This window comes from Arachis hypogaea, chromosome 20 (assembly GCF_003086295.3).
Source record: "Arachis hypogaea cultivar Tifrunner chromosome 20, arahy.Tifrunner.gnm2.J5K5, whole genome shotgun sequence".
NCBI classification, from domain to species: domain Eukaryota; kingdom Viridiplantae; phylum Streptophyta; class Magnoliopsida; order Fabales; family Fabaceae; genus Arachis; species Arachis hypogaea.
Genome location: NC_092055.1, coordinates 90,972,079 through 90,999,371, shown reverse-complemented (window position 1 = coordinate 90,999,371; position 27,293 = coordinate 90,972,079). Strand labels below are relative to the sequence as shown.

The following is a 27,293-nucleotide window of genomic DNA, read 5'->3' as shown; positions in this document are numbered from 1 at the left end:
GTTTGGGTGATTTTTCCATCCTGGGTTGTAAGTGTTGGAATGTGGATCATATGATTGCCTTTGTTGGTTTCCCACATAGTTGGCCTCTTCCCAATCACCTCCTTCAATGCTTACTTCCTCTTGATCTTGTGTGTGTATTGCAGCCACTTGCTTTGTTTCTAATTGCCTGGTAAGCTCTGCTAGTTGCTTGGCAAACACCTTGTTTTGGGCTAGAATTGTATCAACATGGTTCAGCTCCATGACTCCCTTAGTGTTGTGCCTCTCTGATGCATAGTAGTACTCATTCTCAGCCACTGTCTCAATCACTTCAATGGCTTCTTCCACAGTCTTTTTCCTGTTCAATGAACCTCCTGATGAATGGTCTACAGCCTTCCTTGATTCATAAGAGAGTCCATCATAGAAAATATGCAATTGCACCCAATCATGGAACATGTCTGGTGGGAATTTCCTTGTCAAATCCTTGAATCTCTCCCATGCCTCGTAGAGAGTTTCACCATCTTGTTGTCTAAAAGTCTGAACCTCAGATCGAAGCCTATTGACCTTTTGTAGGGGGTAGAAACGTGCCAGAAACTTGCTTTCCACCTCATCCCATGTTGTTAGACTCCCCCTTGGGAATGATTCCAGCCACTTAGCTGCTTTGTCCCTAAGTGAAAATGGGAACAAAAGCAGTTTATAGGCATCTTCCTGGACTCCATTGGACTTCACAGTGTCACAAATTCTCAGGAATTTTGTGAGATGTTGGTTGGGATCTTCATTAGCACTCCCACCAAATGAACAATGATTCTCCATAAGTGATATTAGCTGTGGTTTGAGTTCAAAATTGTTGGCCTGAATGGGTGGTTTCTGAATGCTGCTACCACAATTCCCAGAGGTTGGGTTTATGTATGAACTAAGAACCCTCCTCTCAGGAATGGCATTGTTTCCATCAGCTCTCTCATGGTTGTGAACTTCTCTATCCATGTTGAGATCTAAAGCTTCCTCAAAATTGTCCTCAGATTCTCCTTCAGATTCCTCTTCTCCCAGTACTCTCTTCCCTCTTGCTTCCATTCTCAGTCTATGAAGGGTCCTCTCTGGTTCGGTATATGGAGGAGTTGATGTCTCTCCTCTCCTACCTGTCATACAAGAACACAGCACAGGCAACAAACAAGTGAAATACTCTTGGTTAATGGAAGAGTATGGTTAGAGCAATTGAGGAATTAATTCAAACAGTTAGTGAGTCAGTGAGTTAGTTGCTTGAATTTAAAGGCATAAAGAAAGAAAGCATGTAACAGAGTGCAGAAAGGGGGTTTAGTGAGTCATAGCTCTGAATTCAATTACAAAGATATGAAAACTAGCCAAATGAAAAGGTAAAAGTTCAAAAGTCCTTCCTAACTTCAATTCTATCCTATTTATACACTTTCTATATTGAGCTTCTGTCGTGTTTCTTGGGCTTTGAGGCCTCTCCCTGCTTTCCTTTTGCCTTGGGTTTATGATCCATAATCTTGATGAGGCTGCTGATCCAAATTCTGTAACATTCATTGAGCCAACTTAGTGATAATCAAATAATGACACATGACTCAATAAATTGAAATTTCAGACTCATCAATCCTTCAGGCCCAATCCCATAAACCATGATATTCAATTGGGTTTCATACCAGAGTAAGTTTAAGTTAATGTTTGTGTTCAAATACTAACTTAAACCACAATATTTTTGGCCCAGAAACCTTTTCCAAGAGTGGCGTTTAAGTTGCAGTTTAAGCTTAAACTGCAGCTTAAACGTCAGACACTTCCAGTGATGCCTTTTGTGGGAGCACGTTTAAGCTTCAGTTTAAGGTTAAACTGAAGCTTAAACGTGGAAATGGAAGAAGGCAGCCCTGGAGGGTAACTTAGTCGAACACGTTTAAGCTTCAGTTTAAGGTTAAACTGAAGCTTAAACGTGGAGATAGAAAGGGCAGCCCTGGAGGTCGAACACGTTTAAGCTCCAGTTTAAGGTTAAACTGGAGCTTAAACGTGGAAATGGAAGAAGGCATCCTGGAGGTCGAACACGTTTAAGCTCCAGTTTAAGGTTAAACTGGAGCTTAAACGTGGAAGCTGAGAAAGGTAGCCCTGGAGGTCGAACACGTTTAAGCTCCAGTTTAAGGTTAAACTGGAGCTTAAACGTGGAAGCTTAGAAAGGTAGCCCTGGAGGTGTCGAACACGTTTAAGCTCCAGTTTAAGGTTAAACTGGAGCTTAAACGTGGAAATGGAGAAAGCAACCCTGGAGGAGAAACTTGGTCGAACACGTTTAAGCTCCAGTTTAAGGTCAAACTGGAGCTTAAACGTGGAAATGGCTCCCTGGTGCTTTTCCCCTTTCTGGCGTTTAACCTCCAGTTTAAGGTTAAACTGGAGGTTAAACGTGGAACTGCCCCCTTGGTGTCCTTCTCACTTCTGGCGTTTAACCTCCAGTTTAAGGTTAAACTGGAGGTTAAACGTGGAAGTGCTTCCTGATTGGAATTCTAATTCTGGCGTTTAACCTCCAGTTTAAGGTTAAACTGGAGGTTAAACTTCAATTCCAGCATTTCTTAGCCTTCATGATTCTGGCGTTTAAGCTCCAGTTTAGGCTTAAACTGGAACTTAAACTCCACATGTGATATTCAAGCTTCCTTTATTGACTTTGTTGCTTCCTTGCCTAGCCTCTTCTTCCCTGAAATCATCCAAACAATTGCATCAAAGTCTTGCAAAATTTTATGAGAAATCTTCCATTCATAGCATTCAAGTAATATAACTAAAAACTCATGGAATTTGCATCAAAATCATACTGTTTGGATGGTTCATTGCTTTGTTCTTATTTTAACCATTCTTGGTTTCTTTAAGCTCAAGAAAATGCATAAAACAACTAAAACTAACAGAAAAATGCTAGTGAAACTAGCCTAAGATGCCTTGGCATCACAACACCAAACTTAATACTTGCTTGTCCCTAAGCAAGTCCTGAGTTATTTGAGAAGAAAGTATGAAACAAGAAGCAATTACATTGGCTATATTAGCAAGCATTTGAAGTTCATCAGAAGGGTTTTATGCAGAAAGTTGCAGCATCACTTTTTTATTCTTATCAGGTAAGATTATCACTTTTTCATTGCATCCATCAAACACTGCTATGGCCTCTTGTTATTCTTATGTCCTTGGCACTTTTCTCTTCTTTGTTTTTCTTTTCTTTTTCTTAGAGCTCCTTTGCTCCTTGTTTGCTTAGTGTCATGTGTTGCACAAGCCTTTGGCATTTTCTTTTTCTTATCAGTGCACTACACATATCCACTTTAGGCATTTTAGTTCACATTTCTTCTTGAGACATTGGTGCCCAGCACCTCTTTGTGTGACTAAATGTTTTGTATTTAGGTTGCTCTTGATAATGGACTTTTGGTTGATAATCCCGGGTTAGTTAACCCAAGTTACCGAGTGTTGAAACACTCCTCAGAACCTATTCATCCAAGCATATCCTTAATATATAAACACCACAGGCATTTGTCTCAGAAGTTCAAACCATTGGTGCCCAGCTTATTTTCTCAATTTTTTTGCTTTTTGGTTGCCCTTTTTCAGTGGCTTTTTCTTCTTCTTTTTCTTTCTTTTTTTATGGCCAAAGACATTTATTCATCAAGATCCATAGACAGTTTTCAATTTCTACACAAAAAATATGATAATTCTACACTCTATTTCCAGTGATCTGACTTAAACAATCAAGCATGCATACCACCACTTAATTCTACTTGATTTGTCACTAATTGAGCCAAGTCACTTTTGTTCAACTTTTCTTTTATTTTTGGAAACAGAACAAGCATGGCAAGCACTTGTTTAAGAAGGTGAAGTTATATCCAAACATCTAGGCATTCACTTTATTCAAAGCAATAAACAGACACTCATACTAAAAAACTTCACATTCCAGAAAGATTCAACATTTACAGTTTAAACCAGAACAAGCATGCTTTTGTTTTGCCCTTTTTAAAGAATTATCAAGAACAATACCACCTTGTGAAATTCCTTGTTTTCTCTTTGTTGCCAGGAAACACTTTGATTTCTCCTTCTTCTCCTAATTGTTGCTTCATGCTTTAAAATCCTTGTTTCCTTTCCTGCAAAGAGTGATGAAGTTGCTTGCTTCTCAAGCACTTGAGTGGTTAGCTCAACTATGTGTGGGTAAGTATCTGAGTCTTAAGTTGGTGTGTGAACACCAAACTTAGTCTCCCACTTACTTCTCTGTTCTTTGAATCCTTGAGTTCTCTTTGGAATGAAGTTGCTGCTAAGGGTTTTAAGCATTTCTGTGACTGCTTAGAATGGTTGTTCCTTTCATACAATTCAAAGGTTGTTGTGTTCAGTTGATCTTTATGGTGGAACACCAAACTTAGAGTCACACATTCCCCTTTGAATTATTGATCCACGAATTCATTGTTTGGTGTGAAACACCAAACTTAATTCTTTGCAATGCACAGAAACTACTTCACCCTTTTTATTGAAACAAATAAAAGAAACAGCAAAAGGGTATTACCTCAGGTTGGGTTGCCTCCCAACAAGCGCTTCTTTAACGTCATTAGCTTGACGGTCAGCTTCCTCAGTTGAGGTGATATTTAACTTTGTCCTTCTCCTCCACATCTCCCAAGTAATGTTTGAGTCTTTGACCGTTCACAATGAAGGTTCGTTGTGACTTTTCTTCCATGATTTCTACTTGTCCATATTTGGAGACCTTGGTGACAAGGAATGGTCCAGACCACCTTGATTTTAGCTTCCCTGGAAATAGCTTTAGCCTAGAATTGTAGAGCAATACTTTTTGTCCTTCTTCAAAATTCCTTGGGGCTATGTTGCTGTCATGCTTCTTCTTTGCTCTTTCTTTGTAAATTTTGGCATTCTCATAAGCTTCCGCTCTGAATTCTTCCAACTCTTGAATTTGCAACATCCTTCTTTCTCCAGCAGCTTTGTTGTCCAAGTTCAAAAGTTTCAAGGCCCAGTATGCCTTGTGCTCCAACTCCAGTGGCAAATGGCAAGCCTTTCCATATACTAGTTGGTAAGGAGACATTCCAATTGGTGTTTTGAAAGCTGTCCTATATGCCCAAAGAGCATCATCTAGCTTAATCGACCAGTCCTTCCTTGAAGTTCCCACAGTCTTTTCCAGGATCCTTTTGAGTTCTCTGTTAGATATTTCGGCTTGCCCACTTGTCTGTGGATGGTATGGTGTGGCTACCTTGTGTTTGACTCCATATTTTAGAAGCAATGCCTCTAATGGTTTGTTGCAGAAGTGGCTTCCTCCATCACTGATGATTGCTCTTGGAACCCCAAAACGGCAAAAAATGTGTTTTCTGAGGAAGTTCATGACTACCTTATTATCATTGGTTGGAGTTGCTATTGCTTCAACCCATTTGGAGACATAGTCTACTGCCACAAGAATGTAATTATTTGAGTATGAGGAGGGAAAGGGTCCCATGAAATCTATCCCCCATACATCAAACAATTCAAGTTCCAGAATGAATTGTTGTGGCATTTCATTTCTTCTTGGCAGGTTCCCCGCTTTCTGGCATTCATGGCAGTGCTTCACTAATTCTTTTGCATCTTTGAAGATAGTGGGCCAATAAAAACCACACTGCAACACCTTAGCTGCTGTTCTTTCTCCTGCAAAATGTCCTCCATAAGTGGAGCCATGGCAGTCCCATAAGACTTCCCTTCCTTCTTCCTCGGATATGCATCTTCTGAGTATGCCATCGGAACATTTTTTGAACAAGTATGGTTCGTCCCAGATGAAGTATTTGGCATCATTTACCAATTTCTTCCTTTGATGTTTGTTAAATTCCAACGGTAAACTCCCAGTGGCCTTGAAGTTTGCTATGTCTGCAAACCAGGGTGCTTTGTGAATTACCATGAGTTGTTCATCAGGGAAGCACTCATTTATATGTGTGCTTTGTGCGCTTCCTTCTTCACATGGTATCCTTGATAAATGGTCTGCCACCTTGTTTTCTACACCCTTCTTGTCTTTGATTTCAATGTCAAATTCCTGCAACAAAAGAACCCATCTAATAAGTCTTGGTTTGGATTCTTGTTTAGCAAGTAAGTACTTTAAAGCTGAATGATCAGTGAAGACAATGACTTTAGATCCAATGAGATAGGATCTAAATTTGTCAAATGCAAAGACTATTGCCAAGAGTTCTTTTTCAGTGGTTGTGTAATTCCTTTGGTTATCATTCAAGACTTTACTGGCATAATAAATCACATGTACCAAATTGTCTTTCCTTTGTCCTAACACTGCCCCAATAGCAAGGTCTGATGCATCACACATCAGTTCAAAAGGTAAGTTCCAATCAGGTGGGGCAATGATAGGTGCAGAGGAAAGTTTTTGCTTCAAAAGTTCATAGGCTAGCATGCAATTTTTATCAAATACAAAGGGTGTATCAGAGACAAGCAAGTTACTCAAAGGTTTGGCTATTTTAGAAAAGTCTCTAATAAACCTTCTGTAAAAACCAGCGTGTCCCAAAAAACTCCTAACTGCCTTGACATTACTTGGTGGAGGTAGTTTTTCAATGAGTTCCACCTTAGCTCTGTCCACCTCAATGCCTCTATTAGAGATTTTGTGGCCAAGGACTATTCCTTCTGTGACCATGAAATGACATTTTTCCCAGTTTAATACTAGGTTAGTCTCTTGGCACCTCTTAAGCACCAAGGCAAGGTGGTGTAGGCAGCTAGGAAAAGAATCTCCAAACACAGAAAAATCGTCCATGAAGACCTCAATAAATTTTTCAATCATGTCCGAAAAGATGGACAGCATGCATCTTTGGAAAGTGGCAGGTGCATTGCACAATCCAAAGGGCATGCGTCTATAAGCAAAAACTCCATATGGACAAACAAATGATGTTTTCTCTTGATCTCTAGGATCAACTACTATTTGATTGTAGCCTGAATATCCATCCAAAAAGCAATAGTAAGCATGTCCGGCAAGCCTTTCAAGCATCTGATCCATGAATGGGAGTGGGAAATGATCTTTTCTGGTGGCTTCATTGAGCTTCCTGTAGTCTATGCACATCCTCCACCCAGTGACAGTTCTTGTGGGTATGAGTTCGTTCCTCTCATTTGGCACCACAGTTATGCCACCTTTCTTGGGAACTACATGGATGGGACTAACCCATGGGCTATCAGAAATGGGGTAGATTACCCCTGCCTGCCATAACTTCATGACCTCCTTTTGTACCACTTCTTTCATGACGGGATTCAATCTTCTCTGAGCTTGGATGGAGGGTCTAGCATCCTCTTCTAACAAGATTTTATGCATGCATATGGATGAACTTATCCCCTTCAAATCAGCTAGGGTCCATCCAATGGCATCTTGATGAGTTTGTAGCACCTTGATCAATTCTTCTTCCTGTTCTTGACTCAGGGCAGAGCTAATGATAACAGGATGACTCTCATCACTACCCAAGTATGCATACTTGAGATTAGGGGGCAATGCTTTGAGCTCAGGTTTTGGTGCTTCCTTCTCTTCTTTCACTATCTCTGGCATGTTTGGCATGGTTGTTTCAGCAGCCTTGATGTCACTAACTTCTATGTCCTTGGTGAACTCCTCCTCTGCCACTTCCTTTGTTGTTTCCTCAAAGGTTTCTTGTACTGCAATGTCCACTACATCCACCCTCATGCATTCCCTTAGTGATTCTGATGGATAGCTCATTGCCTTGAATACGTTAAACACCAATTTCTCATCATGTAGTCTAAGAGTGAGTTCACCCTTTTGTACATCTATGATGGCTCCAGCAGTAGCTAGGAAGGGTCTTCCCAGAATTATTGAAGCTTTGGCTTCTTCCTCCATATCTAACACCACAAAATCAGCAGGAAATATAAAATCTCCCACTTTCACCAACAAATCTTCAACTATCCCATGAGGGAATTTAAAAGTTCGATCTGCCAATTGGAGGGCCATTCTTGTTGGTTTGGCTTCCTCAATCTTCATTCTTCTCATCATTGTTAGAGACATCAAATTGATGCTGGCCCCTAAGTCACACAAGGCCTTCTCCACCATGACTTCTCCTATGATGCAGGGGATTTGGAAACTGCCTGGGTCCTTCAATTTCTGAGGCAATTTGTGCTGAATGATGGCACTGCATTCTTCAGTTAACAACACAGTTTCCTCATTTCTCCAGCTTCTCTTCTTGGTCATTAATTCTTTTAAGAATTTTGCATAGAGTGGCATTTGCTCTATTGCCTCAGCAAACGGAATGTTGATTTGGAGCTTCTTGAAAATCTCCAAGAACCTGGAGAATTGACCATCCTTTTCACTTTTCATCAAACGTTGAGGATATGGTGCTTAGGTGTATAAGGCTTCAGGACCTCTTTTTCTTTTTCTTTTGTTGCGGACGGTGTAAAGGATTGTCCTTGTTCCTTGTCTCTCACATGTTCCCTTGCTTCATCCTCTGCGGTTTCCTTTGAGATCTCCTTTAGATTCTTTCCACTTCTGAGGGTTATGGCCTTACATTCTTCCCTTGCAATAGCCTTGGCAGCATGAGAAACGCTTGTCCCAGGGGTTTGCTTAGACAAATACAAAATTTGATTTTCTAGCTTCTGATGGCAGCTCCTTGGTTTTGCAGGTTAAATTTACTTCTTCCTTAAAAGCTTTCAATTCGGTTATGTCTTGACTCATGGTTGCAAGCATTCCTTCTATCCAGTTTAATTGATCTTGAAATTGTTGGTTCGGATTAGGTTGGGTAGGTTGATTATTTTGGCCATGATATGATGGTTGGGAGTAAGTGTTTTGTGTGGTTGGTATGCTCTTTGGTTGGAGTTTTGGTATGTGGAATTGTTATGTTGGTTGTGGTTGTAAGGTTTGTGGTTTTGTGGTTGGGTTTGTTGGTTCCCCCACCCAAAGTTTGGGTGATTTTTCCATCCTGGGTTGTAAGTGTTGGAATGTGGATCATATGATTGCCTTTGTTGGTTTCCCACATAGTTGGCCTCTTCCCAATCACCTCCTTCAATGCTTACTTCCTCTTGATCTTGTGTGTGTATTGCAGCCACTTGCTTTGTTTCTAATTGCCTGGTAAGCTCTGCTAGTTGCTTGGCAAACACCTTGTTTTGGGCTAGAATTGTATCAACATGGTTCAGCTCCATGACTCCCTTAGTGTTGTGCCTCTCTGATGCATAGTAGTACTCATTCTCAGCCACTGTCTCAATCACTTCAATGGCTTCTTCCACAGTCTTTTTCCTGTTCAATGAACCTCCTGATGAATGGTCTACAGCCTTCCTTGATTCATAAGAGAGTCCATCATAGAAAATATGCAATTGCACCCAATCATGGAACATGTCTGGTGGGCATTTCCTTGTCAAATCCTTGAATCTCTCCCATGCCTCGTAGAGAGTTTCACCATCTTGTTGTCTAAAAGTCTGAACCTCAGATCGAAGCCTATTGACCTTTTGTGGGGGGTAGAAACGTGCCAGAAACTTGCTTTCCACCTCATCCCATGTTGTTAGACTCCCCTTGGGAATGATTCCAGCCACTTAGCTGCTTTGTCCCTAAGTGAAAATGGGAACAAAAGCAGTTTATAGGCATCTTCCTGGACTCCATTGGACTTCACAGTGTCACAAATTCTCAGGAATTTTGTGAGATGTTGGTTGGGATCTTCATTAGCACTCCCACCAAATGAACAATGATTCTCCACAAGTGATATTAGCTGTGGTTTGAGTTCAAAATTGTTGGCCTGAATGGGTGGTTTCTGAATGCTGCTACCACAATTCCCAGAGGTTGGGTTTATGTATGAACTAAGAACCCTCCTCTCAGGAATGGCATTGTTTCCATCAGCTCTTTCATGGTTGTGAACTTCTCTATCCATGTTGAGATCTAGAGCTTCCTCAAAATTGTCCTCAGATTCTCCTTCAGATTCTTCTTCTCCCAGTACTCTCTTCCCTCTTGCTTCCCTTCTAAGTCTATGAAGGGTCCTCTCTGGTTCGGTATATGGAGGAGTTGATGTCTCTCCTCTCCTACCTGTCATACAAGAACACAGCACAGGCAACAAACAAGTGAAATACTCTTGGTTAATGGAAGAGTATGGTTAGAGCAATTGAGGAATTAATTCAAACAGTTAGTGAGTCAGTGAGTTAGTTGCTTGAATTTAAAGGCATAAAGAAAGAAAGCATGTAACAGAGTGCAGAAATTGAAATTCAACAAGTAACGTGTACTGAATTAATCAAAACAAAAAAAATGCTCAATCTAGTTAACTTCCAATTTGAGAATTGTCAATCGAAAACCAATCCCCGGCAACGGCGCCATAAACTTGATGCGCATAAACTAGTTATGCTACGATTTAGGAAATTGCACGATCGGCAAAATTCCTTCCGGCAAGTGCACGGTTATCGTCAAGTAAAAACTCACAATAGAGTGAGGTCGAATCCCACAAGGATTGGTTGAGTGAGCAATTCAGATTAGAAGTGTGTTCTAGTTGAGCGGAATCAAGATTTAGATGAGAATTGCGGAATGTAAAATTGGCGGGAAAAGTAAATGACAAGAAATTGAAATGGCGGAATCTTAAATTGCATGAATTAAAGAGCAAAAGCTAAATTGCTGAAATTAAAAGGGAATGGGGGTGATTGATGAATTGAGTTGCAGAATGTAAAGAGAAAGTGGAAATCAGAAATGGGGAATTCATTGGGTGTTAGGAGATATTGAGATCTCCGAATCAAAACATGTTTATCTCTTCCTCAACCAATGCGTTCATTGAATTTTGCTTGGCAATCTTATATGATTGGATCCCAATCCCTTGGCTCACCAATTCTCTCTAAAAACAAACAAATTCCCAATCCCTTGGTTTAAATGTTCATAAGAAGAGATGATGCTCGATCACTGATTATACCACACAGCTTCATGAACCACAATTTGGTAGGATTACATGTCACAATATCCATCCAAACCCCAATCCAATTCACTGTGAGAAAGCTTCTCTAGCATGAATCCTCCATTCCTTTCCCAAGGTTCCGAAGGATTCCAATTATGGGTAGTTTCTTTCCCAAGACAACTACCCAATGGAATTAGATTGAGAAGCTTTCTAACAAAATTCAAGAGAAAAGATTGAAGAAGAAGATAAACTATTATTGATTCATTGAATTACAATAGAGCTCCCTAACCCAATGAAAGGGGGTTTAGTGAGTCATAGCTCTGAATTCAATTACAAAGATATGAAAACTAGCCAAATGAAAAGGTAAAGTTCAAAAGTCCTTCCTAACTTCAATTCTATCCTATTTATACACTTTCTATATTGAGCTTCTGTCGTGTTTCTTGGGCTTTGAGGCCTCTCCCTGCTTTCCTTTTGCCTTGGGTTTATGATCCATAATCTTGATGAGGCTGCTGATCCAAATTCTGTAACATTCATTGAGCCAACTTAGTGATAATCAAATAATGACACATGACTCAATAAATTGAAATTTCAGACTCATCAATCCTTCAGGCCCAATCCCATAAACCATGATATTCAATTGGGTTTCATACCAGAGTAAGTTTAAGTTAATGTTTGTGTTCAAATACTAACTTAAACCACAATATTTTTGGCCCAGAAACCTTTTCCAAGAGTGGCGTTTAAGTTGCAGTTTAAGCTTAAACTGCAGCTTAAACGTCAGACACTTCCAGTGATGCCTTTTGTGGGAGCACGTTTAAGCTTCAGTTTAAGGTTAAACTGAAGCTTAAACGTGGAAATGGAAGAAGGCAGCCCTGGAGGGTAACTTAGTCGAACACGTTTAAGCTTCAGTTTAAGGTTAAACTGAAGCTTAAACGTGGAGATAGAAAGGGCAGCCCTGGAGGTCGAACACGTTTAAGCTCCAGTTTAAGGTTAAACTGGAGCTTAAACGTGGAAATGGAAGAAGGCATCCTGGAGGTCAAACATGTTTAAGCTCCAGTTTAAGGTTAAACTGGAGCTTAAACGTGGAAGCTGAGAAAGGTAGCCCTGGAGGTCGAACACGTTTAAGCTCCAGTTTAAGGTTAAACTGGAGCTTAAACGTGGAAGCTTAGAAAGGTAGCCCTGGAGGTGTCGAACACGTTTAAGCTCCATTTAAGGTTAAACTGGAGCTTAAACGTGGAAATGGAGAAAGCAACCCTGGAGGAGAAACTTGGTCGAACACGTTTAAGCTCCAGTTTAAGGTCAAACTGGAGCTTAAACGTGGAAATGGCTCCCTGGTGCTTTTCCCCTTTCTGGCGTTTAACCTCCAGTTTAAGGTTAAACTGGAGGTTAAACGTGGAACTGCCCCCCTTGGTGTCCTTCTCACTTCTGGCGTTTAACCTCCAGTTTAAGGTTAAACTGGAGGTTAAACGTGGAAGTGCTTCCTGATTGGAATTCTAATTCTGGCGTTTAACCTCCAGTTTAAGGTTAAACTGGAGGTTAAACTTCAATTCCAGCATTTCTTAGCCTTCATGATTCTGGCGTTTAAGCTCCAGTTTAGGCTTAAACTGGAACTTAAACTCCACATGTGATATTCAAGCTTCCTTTATTGACTTTGTTGCTTCCTTGCCTAGCCTCTTCTTCCCTGAAATCATCCAAACAATTGCATCAAAGTCTTGCAAAATTTCATGAGAAATCTTCCATTCATAGCATTCAAGTAATATAACTAAAAACTCATGGAATTTGCATCAAAATCATACTGTTTGGATGGTTCATTGCTTTGTTCTTATTTTAACCATTCTTGGTTACTTTAAGCTCAAGAAAATGCATAAAACAACTAAAACTAACAGAAAAATGCTAGTGAAACTAGCCTAAGATGCCTTGGCATCACAACACCAAACTTAATACTTGCTTGTCCCTAAGCAAGTCCTGAGTTATTTGAGAAGAAAGTATGAAACAGAAAGCAATTACATTGGCTATATTAGCAAGCATTTGAAGTTCATCAGAAGGGTTTTATGCAGAAAGTTGCAGCATCACTTTTTCATACTTATCAGGTAAGATTATCACTTTTTCATTGCATCCATCAAACACTGCTATGGCCTCTTGTTATTCTTATGTCCTTGGCACTTTTCTCTTCTTTGTTTTTCTTTTCTTTTTCTTAGAGCTCCTTTGCTCCTTGTTTGCTTAGTGTCATGTGTTGCACAAGCCTTTGGCATTTTCTTTTTCTTATCAGTGCACTACACATATCCACTTTAGGCATTTTAGTTCACATTTCTTCTTGAGACATTGGTGCCCAGCACCTCTTTGTGTGACTAAATGTTTTGTATTTAGGTTGCTCTTGATAATGGACTTTTGGTTGATAATCCCGGGTTAGTTAACCCAAGTTACCGAGTGTTGAAACACTCCTCAGAACCTATTCATCCAAGCATATCCTTAATACATAAACACCACAGGCATTTGTCTCAGAAGTTCAAACCATTGGTGCCTAGCTTATTTTCTCAATTTTTTTTGCTTTTTGGTTGCCCTTTTTCAGTGGCTTTTTCTTCTTCTTTTTCTTTCTTTTTCATGGCCAAAGACATTTATTCATCAAGATCCATAGACAGTTTTCAATTTCTACACAAAAAAAATGATAATTCTACACTCTATTTCCAGTGATGTGACTTAAACAATCAAGCATGCATACCACCACTTAATTCTACTTAATTTGTCACTAATTGAGCCAAGTTACTTTTGTTCAAACTTTTCTTTTATTTTTGAAACAGAACAAGCATGGCAAGCATTTGATTAAGAAGGTGAAGTTATATCCAAACATCTAGGCATTCACTTTATTCAAAGCAATAAACAGACACTCATACTAAAAAAAAAACTCCACATAACACTTAAATGACTTGTGATGAAAGAAAGCTCATAAAGACAATTCACCAATTATCATTTGATTATTAAGGAACGAGACCACCTCTTATTTATTGCTTGGTTCTTCTTAATTCTTGGGATCCTGCTTCTTCTTGCTTCCTGCCTCTTTTTGACCACTTGTGCTTCCTTTGTCTTTTCTTATGAGCTTTTTCCAGAATCCAGCCTTTTTCATTGTTTCTTCCACTCCTTTTTCAAGGATCATTGCCTTGTTTATTTCTCCTTCTTTCCTCCCTTTGAAATACTCATCAAAAGCTGGGAATGCTGGGTCCATCTTGTTAGATGTTCCCCTATGTAGTTAAGCTTGATTTGCGAACTGATGTTGTAATCAGCTTGGACTGAGTATCTTGCATTCTGTAAAGTGGTGGCTTCCTTGATTGCCAAGACATTGGCATCTTGGTGTTGGCATATGTGGCTGAAGGATTCCTGTAAGTGTAAATTCTGTTCCCTTTGCAGATCTAAGAATCTTGATTCAAAGTTCCTTTGCATATCCATCATTTTTAGGTGAAAGTCCTCTTGTCTCTCCTGAGACCTCATGTATTGTTGAGACATTCCTTCCATGATTTCCTGCATTCTGCTCATATCCATGGGGTCTCTGGGAATTCGTTGTCTTCTTTCTGGGATTGCTTGCTCTTCTTGCTCTTCTTCTCTGTCTTCCCCTTCCTGTCCTTCTTGTTCTGCTTCTTGCTCTGCTTCCGCTTGTTGCCCTTCTTCATTTCTTCTTCTTGTATGTCTTGGAGCAGTTGGGGCAAGAGTCATTCTGTACGCAGTTATGGCCAGTCCCGGATATAGCCAATTAGGTCTTTCATCTTCAAGTGGTACTTGGGCATCGATGCATAGTCTAATGATGGTGCTAGGGAAGTGGAGCCAGGATTCAGGGTCACTTTTCTCACTAAACTCTTGTATCTGTTCAGCAATGAGTTTATGAACTTTGATTTCCCCTCCCACCATAATGCAATGTAGCAAGATGGCTCTTTTAGGGACTATTTCTGAAGAGTTTGCAGTGGGTAGGATGGATCTCCTAACTATTGCATACCACCCTTTAGCTTCCGGTGTTAGGTCTCCCCTTCTCAAGACTCTTGGAGCCCCTCTTGTTTTTCTCACCCATTCAGCTCTGATGGCACAAAGGTCTTCAGCAATAGTTGTATAGTCAGGTTCTCCTATCATCCTTTCTTCATAACTTGCTTGGCTGAAATGTATGTTTTTCAGGCCAAGAGTTTTCATGATTGCTTTGGGACTGAAGTCAACTTCCACCCCTCTCACATAGCTTTTGTATGTGGGTTTCTTGGTTGAGTCTTCCCTCACTGCATTTGCATAGAACTCCTTCACCAAGTTGATGTTGATTTTAGTGATTGGCTTAGTCAGGAGCTCCCACTTCCTCTTTTTGATCTTCTCCCAAACACCTGGGAACTCATCCTTTTCAAGGTCAAAGGGAACCTCAGCTAGTACCCTTTTAGGTCTCATCCATTCGGCTTGAATCTCATGGAAAACTGATTTGTATCTCCTTGCATCGAATTCCCTGTTCTCCTCCATTGGTTGCTTGTCTTTTCTTCTTTTGTGGCTAGATGAGGCTGCCATTGGTTCTTTGGTTTTGGTAAGTTACAAGCTAAAGTTGACAAGGTGAAGCAAGAAGTGTTGTTGGAAGTGTGGTGAGGTTGTTTTCGGCAAGAGATAGTTATGCTATGATGAAGGAAAATGTGCATGAAGGAGAATTGGTGGTGTGGAACTCGTTCCCCAAGTGGTTCTTTATAGTGCCCATAAGTGAAAAATGGACGGCTAGGGTGGTTTGTGAAGGGTGGCTTGATGGTAAATATATGAATTAGGGAGAAGGACGAATTGCTTTTCATTTTCTTGGAAGTATTCTGGGTGCATTAAGTTGTACATGTAGCTATCTTTTCTTGCAGAACTTCCTTTTCCCATGTGTTAGTTTCAAAGACTTGTGAACTTTTCTTTTTGACCAAGCACCGTACCTCCCTTTGTCTTTTTCCTCCATTTTTGTCTTTTCTTTTGTACCTGCACAAACAAACAAGTTTGCTATCATTTTTCAGTCCATGTGAATGATGAATAGTACTTGCACATGTAAATCAATGATTGACTTCATGAGCTTATAGCCGTGACTTTTGTGTGTATGTACACTTATTATTGGACACCAAACTTAGTGTTTGGTAAAGTCTCCTGATGACATGAAATCCATATTGGTTGTCCTTAATGAATGTGCATAATTCTAATAAATCATAGTCACTTTGGCTCTTTGATTCTAAACAAATTTACTACCCTAAGTAATTGAAACCAAAAACATGCGAATGGTCTACTTGTCATGAATTTCGAAATCCAGAGGAACTTCTTGCTTTTCATGAACCGTGTTCAAGGAGGAACACCAAACTTAATGTTTGGTTGTGCTCTTTGCATGAAAAATTGAATGCATTTTGAATAAAGTTTGGGGTGCCTTCAGGCACACCAAACTTAGAGACAAATTGTATTTTATATGCAATGTTTAGTGCACTCTTTCAGCAGTTGTCCTGAGGATTCAAGTTCATGCATAAGAAACCATGCTTTATTAGATGCAAAACAAAACAAAAAAAGAGTAAGGATATTAAAAACATGGGTTGCCTCCCATGAAGCGCTTCTTTAACGTCACTAGCTTGACGGTTGTCCCTTGTTAGGGTGGATTGTAGTGCTTGACGTTTTCTCCTCTCACTATGCAAACGTCCCCACTTGATTCCTTCATGACCTCTAAATGTTCCATAGAAAGAACTTTCCTGATTGTGAACACTTGAGGGAGCTGGGAAGGAATGGTTTTGAGGTCAGGTGGGATTGGCAGATAATGACTTGATATCACTTTATCTCCCGGAGAAAAACCTTCAGTGGGAATTTTCTTGTTTCTCCACCCTCTTGGCAATTTCTTTACAATTCTTCCCTTTCTCTTGAAGCTTTCTTCATTGACCCTTATGCCAGGAGGATCCTTCTGATCTGTTTCCATTGATTCTTGTGGCTTTAACTCTTGCAACTCCTGTTTGCCTTCCAAAGACTGTTTTAGAGTTTCAGCTGCTGGATTACTTTCCTCCAAACACAGATGGCTACTATCATCCTTAGGCTTTTCAGGTTCTGGTTCAGGCTCAGATGCAGGTTTGAAAACTTTGAAAATGAGCTGTTCATCATGTATTCTCAGAATTAGCTCTCCTTGTTCTACATCTATGAGCGCTCTAGTAGTGGCTAGAAATGGTCTTCCCAGAATGATAGGGTGTAGGTAGCTTTCCTCCATGTCCAAAATGACAAAGTCTGTGGGGAAGTAATAATCTCCCACTTTCACCAGCACATTCTCAACTACCCCTTCAGCTTGCTTCTGAGTTTTGTCAGCCAGTTGTATGATTACATCAGTGGATCTCACCTCATTCAGTTGTAGCCTCTTCATAAGAGTTAGAGGCATCACATTTATGCTAGCTCCTAGATCACAGAATCCTCTGTCAATTTTTGTTTCTCCTATGATGCAAGGAATATGAAAACTTCCTGGGTCTGTTTTCTTAGAGACTGTGTCCTTCTTGATGAGAGCACTGCATTCTTTGTTCATTGTTACCGTTTGTCCTCCCTTCAAAACTCTTTTCTTGCTCAACAATTCCTTTAAATACTTGATGTGTGTAGGCATTTGATGGAGAATCTCAAGAAAGGGAATATTGATATGGAGAGACTTAAATGTCTCTAAAAACCTTGAATAGGTTTTCCCTTTTTCACCTCCTCCTAACCTCTGAGGAAATGGTGCTTTTGGTTGGTATGTTTCCATCGTGCCTTTTTGCAGTTCCTTGGCTTGCTCAGTTTCACTTTCCTGCTTAGCTTCCTCTACACCTTCCTTCAAGATTTCTGGCTCCTGTTCTGAGGATCTGATTCCTTCTTCTTCTGAGACTTCTTTCAATATGGTGATGGCTTTGCATTCTTCCCATCTCACTCTCTTTTGTTCCCCTTTAGGATTCTTTTCTGTGTCACTAGGGAACACTGCAGTTGATTTGGGGGCCTGTTGAGATAGCTCTCCTACTTGAGACTCCATCCTCTTGAGTTTTTCACCATGGTTTCTTAAGGTAGCTCTCACATCATCCCTGAAGCTTTTCAATTCGGTTATGTCTTGACTCATGGTTGCCATTATTCCTTCTATCCGGTTTAATTGATCGTGAAATTGTTGGTTCGGATTAGGTTGGGTAGGTTGATTATTTTGGCCATGATATGGTGGTTGAGAGTAAGTGTTTTGTGTGGCTTGGTATGATCTTTGGTTGGAGTTTTGGTATGTGGAATTGTTATGTTGGTTGTGGTTGTAAGGTTTGTGGTTTTGTGGTTGGGTTTGTTGGTTCCCCCACCCAAAGTTTGGGTGATTTTTCCATCCTGGGTTGTAAGTGTTGGAATGTGGATCATATGATTGCCTTTGTTGGTTTCCCACATAGTTGGCCTCTTCCCAATCACCTCCTTCAATGCTTACTTCCTCTTGATCTTGTGTGTGTATTGCAGCCACTTGCTTTGTTTCTAATTGCCTGGTAAGCTCTGCTAGTTGCTTGGCAAACACCTTGTTTTGGGCTAGAATTGTATCAACATGGTTCAGCTCCATGACTCCCTTAGTGTTGTGCCTCTCTGATGCATAGTAGTACTCATTCTCAGCCACTGTCTCAATCACTTCAATGGCTTCTTCCACAGTCTTTTTCCTGTTCAATGAACCTCCTGATGAATGGTCTACAGCCTTCCTTGATTCATAAGAGAGTCCATCATAGAAAATATGCAATTGCACCCAATCATGGAACATGTCTGGTGGGCATTTCCTTGTCAAATCCTTGAATCTCTCCCATGCCTCGTAGAGAGTTTCACCATCTTGTTGTCTAAAAGTCTGAACCTCAGATCGAAGCCTATTGACCTTTTGTGGGGGGTAGAAACGTGCCAGAAACTTGCTTTCCACCTCATCCCATGTTGTTAGACTCCCCCTTGGGAATGATTCCAGCCACTTAGCTGCTTTGTCCCTAAGTGAAAATGGGAACAAAAGCAGTTTATAGGCATCTTCCTGGACTCCATTGGACTTCACAGTGTCACAAATTCTCAGGAATTTTGTGAGATGTTGGTTGGGATCTTCATTAGCACTCCCCACCAAATGAACAATGATTCTCCACAAGTGATATTAGCTGTGGTTTGAGTTCAAAATTGTTGGCCTGAATGGGTGGTTTCTGAATGCTGCTACCACAATTCCCAGAGGTTGGGTTTATGTATGAACTAAGAACCCTCCTCTCAGGAATGGCATTGTTTCCATCAGCTCTTTCATGGTTGTGAACTTCTCTATCCATGTTGAGATCTAGAGCTTCCTCAAAATTGTCCTCAGATTCTCCTTCAGATTCTTCTTCTCCCAGTACTCTCTTCCCTCTTGCTTCCCTTCTAAGTCTATGAAGGGTCCTCTCTGGTTCGGTATATGGAGGAGTTGATGTCTCTCCTCTCCTACCTGTCATACAAGAACACAGCACAGGCAACAAACAAGTGAAATACTCTTGGTTAATGAAGAGTATGGTTAGAGCAATTGAGGAATTAATTCAAACAGTTAGTGAGTCAGTGAGTTAGTTGCTTGAATTTAAAGGCATAAAGAAAGAAAGCATGTAACAGAGTGCAGAAATTAAAATTCAACAAGTAACTTGTACTGAATTAATCAAAACAAAAAAAAATGCTCAATCTAGTTAACTTCCAATTGGAGAATTGTCAATCGAAAACCAATCCCCGGCATCATAGGAGAAGTCATGGTGGAGAAGGCCTTGTGTGACTTAGGGGCCAGCATCAATTTGATGTCTCTAACAATGATGAGAAGAATGAAGATTGAGGAAGCCAAACCAACAAGAATGGCCCTCCAATTGGCAGATCGAACTTTTAAATTCCCTCATGGGATAGTTGAAGATTTGTTGGTGAAAGTGGGAGATTTTATATTTCCTGCTGATTTTGTGGTGTTAGATATGGAGGAAGAAGCCAAAGCTTCAATAATTCTGGGAAGACCCTTCCTAGCTACTGCTGGAGCCATCATAGATGTACAAAAGGGTGAACTCACTCTTAGACTACATGATGAGAAATTGGTGTTTAACGTATTCAAGGCAATGAGCTATCCATCAGAATCACTAAGGGAATGCATGAGGGTGGATGTAGTGGACATTGCAGTACAAGAAACCTTTGAGGAAACAACAAAGGAAGTGGCAGAGGAGGAGTTCACCAAGGACATAGAAGTTAGTGACATCAAGGCTGCTGAAACAACCATGCCAAACATGCCAGAGATAGTGAAAGAAGAGAAGGAAGCACCAAAACCTGAGCTCAAAGCATTGCCCCCTAATCTCAAGTATGCATACTTGGGTAGTGATGAGAGTCATCCTGTTATCATTAGCTCTGCCCTGAGTCAAGAACAGGAAGAAGAATTGATCAAGGTGCTACAAACTCATCAAGATGCCATTGGATGGACCCTAGCTGATTTGAAGGGGATAAGTTCATCCATATGCATGCATAAAATCTTGTTAGAAGAGGATGCTAGACCCTCCATCCAAGCTCAGAGAAGATTGAATCCCGTCATGAAAGAAGTGGTACAAAAGGAGGTCATGAAGTTATGGCAGGCAGGGTAATCTACCCCATTTCTGATAGCCCATGGGTTAGTCCCATCCATGTAGTTCCCAAGAAAGGTGGCATAACTGTGGTGCCAAATGAGAGGAACGAACTCATACCCACAAGAACTGTCACTGGGTGGAGGATGTGCATAGACTACAGGAAGCTCAATGAAGCCACCAGAAAAGATCATTTCCCACTCCCATTCATGGATCAGATGCTTGAAAGGCTTGCCGGACATGCTTACTATTGCTTTTTGGATGGATATTCAGGCTACAATCAAATAGTAGTTGATCCTAGAGTTCAAGAGAAAACATCATTTGTTTGTCCATATGGAGTTTTTGCTTATAGACGCATGCCCTTTGGATTGTGCAATGCACCTGCCACTTTCCAAAGATGCATGCTGTCCATCTTTTCGGACATGATTGAAAAATTTATTGAGGTCTTCATGGACAATTTTTCTGTGTTTGGAGATTCTTTTCCTAGCTGCCTACACCACCTTGCCTTGGTGCTTAAGAGGTGCCAAGAGACTAACCTAGTATTAAACTGGGAAAAATGTCATTTCATGGTCACAGAAGGAATAGTCCTTGGCCACAAAATCTCTAATAGAGGCATTGAGGTGGACAGAGCTAAGGTGGAACTCATTGAAAAACTACCTCCACCAAGTAATGTCAAGGCAGTTAGGAGTTTTTTGGGACACGCTGGTTTTTACAGAAGGTTTATTAGAGACTTTTCTAAAATAGCCAAACCTTTGAGTAACTTGCTTGTCTCTGATACACCCTTTGTATTTGATAAAAATTGCATGCTAGCCTATGAACTTTTGAAGCAAAAACTTTCCTCTGCACCTATCATTGCCCCACCTGATTGGAACTTACCTTTTGAACTGATGTGTGATGCATCAGACCTTGCTATTGGGGCAGTGTTAGGACAAAGGAAAGACAATTTGGTACATGTGATTTATTATGCCAGTAAAGTCTTGAATGATAACCAAAGGAATTACACAACCACTGAAAAAGAACTCTTGGCAATAGTCTTTGCATTTGACAAATTTAGATCCTATCTCATTGGATCTAAAGTCATTGTCTTCACTGATCATTCAGCTTTAAAGTACTTACTTGCTAAACAAGAATCCAAACCAAGACTTATTAGATGGGTTCTTTTGTTGCAGGAATTTGACATTGAAATCAAAGACAAGAAGGGTGTAGAAAACAAGGTGGCAGACCATTTATCAAGGATACCATGTGAAGAAGGAAGGCACAAAGCACACATATAAATGAGTGCTTCCCTGATGAACAACTCATGGTAATTCACAAAGCACCCTGGTTTGCAGACATAGCAAACTTCAAGGCCATTGGGAGTTTACCGTTGGAATTTAACAAACATCAAAGGAAGAAATTGGTAAATGATGCCAAATACTTCATCTGGGACAAACCATACTTGTTCAAAAAATGTTCCGATGGCATACTCAGAAGATGCATATCCGAGGAAGAAGGAAGGGAAGTCTTATGGGACTGCCATGGCTCCACTTATGGAGGACATTTTGCAGGAGAAAGAACAGCAGCTAAGGTGTTGCAGTGTGGTTTTTATTGGCCCACTATCTTCAAAGATGCAAAAAAATTAGTGAAGCACTGCCATGAATGCCAGAAAGCGGGGAACCTGCCAAGAAGAAATGAAATGCCACAACAATTCATTCTGGAACTTGAATTGTTTGATGTATGGGGGATAGATTTCAGGGACCCTTTCCCTCCTCATACTCAAATAATTACATTCTTGTGGCAGTAGACTATGTCTCCAAATGGGTTGAAGCAATAGCAACTCCAACCAATGATAATAAGGTAGTCATGAACTTCCTCAGAAAATACATTTTTTGCCGTTTGGGGTTCCAAGAGCAATCATCAGTGATGGAGGAAGCCACTTCTGCAACAAACCATTAGAGGCATTGCTTCTAAAATATGGAGTCAAACACAGTAGCCACACCATACCATCCACAGACAAGTGGGCAAGCCGAAATATCTAACAGAGAACTCAAAAGGATCCTGGAAAAGACTGTGGGAACTTCAAGGAAGGACTGGTCGATTAAGCTAGATGATGCTCTTTGGGCATATAGGACAGCTTTCAAAACACCAATTGGAATGTCTCCTTACCAACTAGTATATGGAAAGGCTTGCCATTTGCCACTGGAGTTGGAGCACAAGGCATACTGGGCCTTGAAACTTTTGAACTTGGACAACAAAGCTGCTGGAGAAAGAAGGATGTTGCAAATTCAAGAGTTGGAAGAATTCAGAGCGGAAGCTTATGAGAATGCCAAAATTTACAAAGAAAGAGCAAAGAAGAAGCATGACAGCAACATAGCCCCAAGGAATTTTGAAGAAGGACAAAAAGTATTGCTCTACAATTCTAGGCTAAAGCTATTTCCAGGGAAGCTAAAATCAAGGTGGTCTGGACCATTCCTTGTCACCAAGGTCTCCAAATATGGACAAGTAGAAATCATGGAAGAAAAGTCACAACGAACCTTCATTGTGAACGGTCAAAGACTCAAACATTACTTGGGAGATGTGGAGGAGAAGGACAAAGTTAAATATCACCTCAACTGAGGAAGCTGACCGTCAAGCTAATGACGTTAAAGAAGCGCTTGTTGGGAGGCAACCCAACCTGAGGTAATACCCTTTTGCTGTTTCTTTTATTTGTTTCAATAAAAAGGGTGAAGTAGTTTCTGTGCATTGCAAAGAATTAAGTTTGGTGTTTCACACCAAACAATGAATTCGTGGATCAATAATTCAAAGGGGAATGTGTGACTCTAAGTTTGGTGTTCCACCATAAAGATCAACTGAACACAACAACCTTTGAATTGTATGAAAGGAACAACCATTCTAAGCAGTCACAGAAATGCTTAAAACCCTTAGCAGCAACTTCATTCCAAAGAGAACTCAAGGATTCAAAGAACAGAGAAGTAAGTGGGAGACTAAGTTTGGTGTTCACACACCAACTTAAGACTCAGATACTTACCCACACATAGTTGAGCTAACCACTCAAGTGCTTGAGAAGCAAGCAACTTCATCACTCTTTGCAGGAAAGGAAACAAGGATTTTAAAGCATGAAGCAACAATTAGGAGAAGAAGGAGAAATCAAAGTGTTTCCTGGCAACAAAGAGAAAACAAGGAATTTCACAAGGTGGTATTGTTCCTTGATAATTCTTTAAAAAGGGCAAAACAAAAGCATGCTTGTTCTGGTTTAAACTGTAAATGTTGAATCTTTCTGGAATGTGAAGTTTTTTAGTATGAGTGTCTGTTTATTGCTTTGAATAAAGTGAATGCCTAGATGTTTGGATATAACTTCACCTTCTTAAACAAGTGCTTGCCATGCTTGTTCTGTTTCCAAAAATAAAAGAAAAGTTGAACAAAAGTGACTTGGCTCAATTAGTGACAAATCAAGTAGAATTAAGTGGTGGTATGCATGCTTGATTGTTTAAGTCAGATCACTGGAAATAGAGTGTAGAATTATCATATTTTTTGTGTAGAAATTGAAAACTGTCTATGGATCTTGATGAATAAATGTCTTTGGCCATAAAAAAAGAAAGAAAAAGAAGAAGAAAAAGCCACTGAAAAAGGGCAACCAAAAAGCAAAAAAATTGAGAAAATAAGCTGGGCACCAATGGTTTGAACTTCTGAGACAAATGCCTGTGGTGTTTATGTATTAAGGATATGCTTGGATGAATAGGTTCTGAGGAGTGTTTCAACACTCGGTAACTTGGGTTAACTAACCCAGGATTATCAACCAAAAGTCCATTATCAAGAGCAACCTAAATACAAAACATTTAGTCACACAAAGAGGTGCTGGGCACCAATGTCTCAAGAAGAAATGTGAACTAAAATGCCTAAAGTGGATATGTGTAGTGCACTGATAAGAAAAAGAAAATGCCAAAGGCTTGTGCAACACATGACACTAAGCAAACAAGGAGCAAAGGAGCTCTAAGAAAAAAAAAGAAAAACAAAGAAGAGAAAAGTGCCAAGGACATAAGAATAACAAGAGGCCATAGCAGTGTTTGATGGATGCAATGAAAAAGTGATAATCTTACCTGATAAGAATAAAAAAGTGATGCTGCAACTTTCTGCATAAAACCCTTCTGATGAACTTCAAATGCTTGCTAATATAGCCAATGTAATTGCTTCCTGTTTCATACTTTCTTCTCAAATAACTCAGGACTTGCTTAGGGACAAGCAAGTATTAAGTTTGGTGTTGTGATGCCAAGGTATCTTAGGCTAGTTTCACTAGCATTTTTCTGTTAGTTTTAGTTGTTTTATGCATTTTCTTGAGCTTAAAGTAACCAAGAATGGTTAAAATAAGAACAAAGCAATGAACCATCCAAACAGTATGATTTGATGCAAATTTCATGAGTTTTTAGTTATATTACTTGAATGCTATGAATGGAAGATTTCTCATGAAATTTTGCAAGACTTTGATGCAATTGTTTGGATGATTTCAGGGAAGAAGAGGCTAGGCAAGGAAGCAACAAAGTCAATAAAGGAAGCTTGAATATCACATGTGGAGTTTAAGTTCCAGTTTAAGCCTAAACTGGAGCTTAAACGCCAGAATCATGAAGGCTAAGAAATGCTGGAATTGAAGTTTAACCTCCAGTTTAACCTTAAACTGGAGGTTAAACGCCAGAATTAGAATTCCAATCAGGAAGCACTTCCACGTTTAACCTTAAACTGGAGGTTAAACGCCAGAAGTGAGAAGGACACCAAGGGGGGCAGTTCCACGTTTAACCTCCAGTTTAACCTTAAACTGGAGGTTAAACGCCAGAAAGGGGAAAAGCACCAGGGAGCCATTTCCACGTTTAAGCTCCAGTTTGACCTTAAACTGGAGCTTAAACGTGTTCGACCAAGTTTCTCCTCCAGGGTTGCTTTCTCCATTTCCACGTTTAAGCTCCAGTTTAACCTTAAACTGGAGCTTAAACGTGTTCGACACCTCCAGGGCTACCTTTCTATGCTTCCACGTTTAAGCTCCAGTTTAACCTTAAACTGGAGCTTAAACGTGTTCAACCTCCAGGGCTACCTTTCTCAGCTTCCACGTTTAAGCTCCAGTTTAACCTTAAACTGGAGCTTAAACGTGTTTGACCTCCAGGATGCCTTCTTCCATTTCCACGTTTAAGCTCCAGTTTAACCTTAAACTGGAGCTTAAACGTGTTCGACCTCCAGGGCTGCCCTTTCTATCTCCACGTTTAAGCTTCAGTTTAACCTTAAACTGAAGCTTAAACGTGTTCGACTAAGTTACCCTCCAGGGCTGCCTTCTTCCATTTCCACGTTTAAGCTTCAGTTTAACCTTAAGCTGAAGCTTAAACGTGCTCCCACAAAAGGCATCACTGGAAGTGTCTGACGTTTAAGCTGCAGTTTAAGCTTAAACTGCAACTTAAACGCCACTCTTGGAAAAGGTTTCTGGGCCAAAAATATTGTGGTTTAAGTTAGTATTTGAACACAAACATTAACTTAAACTTACTCTGGTATGAAACCCAATTGAATATCATGGTTTATGGGATTGGGCCTGAAGGATTGATGAGTCTGAAATTTCAATTTATTGAGTCATGTGTCATTATTTGATTATCACTAAGTTGGCTCAATGAATGTTACAGAATTTGGATCAGCAGCCTCATCAAGATTATGGATCATAAACCCAAGGCAAAAGGAAAGCAGGGAGAGGCCTCAAAGCCCAAGAAACACGACAGAAGCTCAATATAGAAAGTGTATAAATAGGATAGAATTGAAGTTAGGAAGGACTTTTGAACTTTTACCTTTTCATTTGGCTAGTTTTCATATCTTTGTAATTGAATTCAGAGCTATGACTCACTAAACCCCCTTTCTGCACTCTGTTACATGCTTTCTTTCTTTATGCCTTTAAATTCAAGCAACTAACTCACTGACTCACTAACTGTTTGAATTAATTCCTCAATTGCTCTAACCATACTCTTCCATTAACCAAGAGTATTTCACTTGTTTGTTGCCTGTGCTGTGTTCTTGTATGACAGGTAGGAGAGGAGAGACATCAACTCCTCCATATACCGAACCAGAGAGGACCCTTCATAGACTGAGAAGGGAAGCAAGAGGGAAGAGAGTACTGGGAGAAGAGGAATCTGAAGGAGAATCTGAGGACAATTTTGAGGAAGCTTTAGATCTCAACATGGATAGAGAAGTTCACAACCATGAGAGAGCTGATGGAAACAATGCCATTCCTGAGAGGAGGGTTCTTAGTTCATACATAAACCCAACCTCTGGGAATTGTGGTAGCAGCATTCAGAAACCACCCATTCAGGCCAACAATTTTGAACTCAAACCACAGCTAATATCACTTGTGGAGAATCATTGTTCATTTGGTGGGAGTGCTAATGAAGATCCCAACCAACATCTCACAAAATTCCTGAGAATTTGTGACACTGTGAAGTCCAATGGAGTCCAGGAAGATGCCTATAAACTGCTTTTGTTCCCATTTTCACTTAGGGACAAAGCAGCTAAGTGGCTGGAATCATTCCCAAGGGGGAGTCTAACAACATGGGATGAGGTGGAAAGCAAGTTTCTGGCACGTTTCTACCCCCCACAAAAGGTCAATAGGCTTCGATCTGAGGTTCAGACTTTTAGACAACAAGATGGTGAAACTTTCTACGAGGCATGGGAGAGATTCAAGGATTTGACAAGGAAATGCCCACCAGACATGTTCCATGATTGGGTGCAATTGCATATTTTCTATGATGGACTCTCTTATGAATCAAGGAAGGCTGTAGACCATTCATCAGGAGGTTCATTGAACAGGAAAAAGACTGTGGAAGAAGCCATTGAAGTGATTGAGACAGTGGCTGAGAATGAGTACTACTATGCATCAGAGAGGCACAACACTAAGGGAGTCATGGAGCTGAACCATGTTGATACAATTCTAGCCCAAAACAAGGTGTTTGCCAAGCAACTAGCAGAGCTTACC

General features: G+C 40.3%; 4 non-coding genes across 4 annotated transcripts; 3 read left to right on the top strand and 1 right to left on the bottom strand.

Moving 5' to 3' along the window:
* Nucleotides 1-430: 430 nt before the first annotated feature.
* LOC112788555 (small nucleolar RNA R71) lies at nucleotides 431-534 on the top strand. Its single transcript, XR_003195915.1, has one exon. It is a non-coding gene; the product is annotated as a small nucleolar RNA R71 (small nucleolar RNA).
* Nucleotides 535-9,265: 8,731 nt separating this feature from the next.
* LOC112787300 (small nucleolar RNA R71) lies at nucleotides 9,266-9,369 on the top strand. The gene has a single exon (XR_003194720.1). It is a non-coding gene; the product is annotated as a small nucleolar RNA R71 (small nucleolar RNA).
* A 9,145-nt stretch (nucleotides 9,370-18,514) lies between these two features.
* Nucleotides 18,515-18,618, top strand: LOC112787289 (small nucleolar RNA R71). Its single transcript, XR_003194709.1, has one exon. It is a non-coding gene; the product is annotated as a small nucleolar RNA R71 (small nucleolar RNA).
* An 8,309-nt stretch (nucleotides 18,619-26,927) lies between these two features.
* LOC112788521 (small nucleolar RNA R71) lies at nucleotides 26,928-27,031 on the bottom strand. The gene has a single exon (XR_003195880.1). It is a non-coding gene; the product is annotated as a small nucleolar RNA R71 (small nucleolar RNA).
* Between the last annotated feature and the right edge of the window lie 262 nt (nucleotides 27,032-27,293).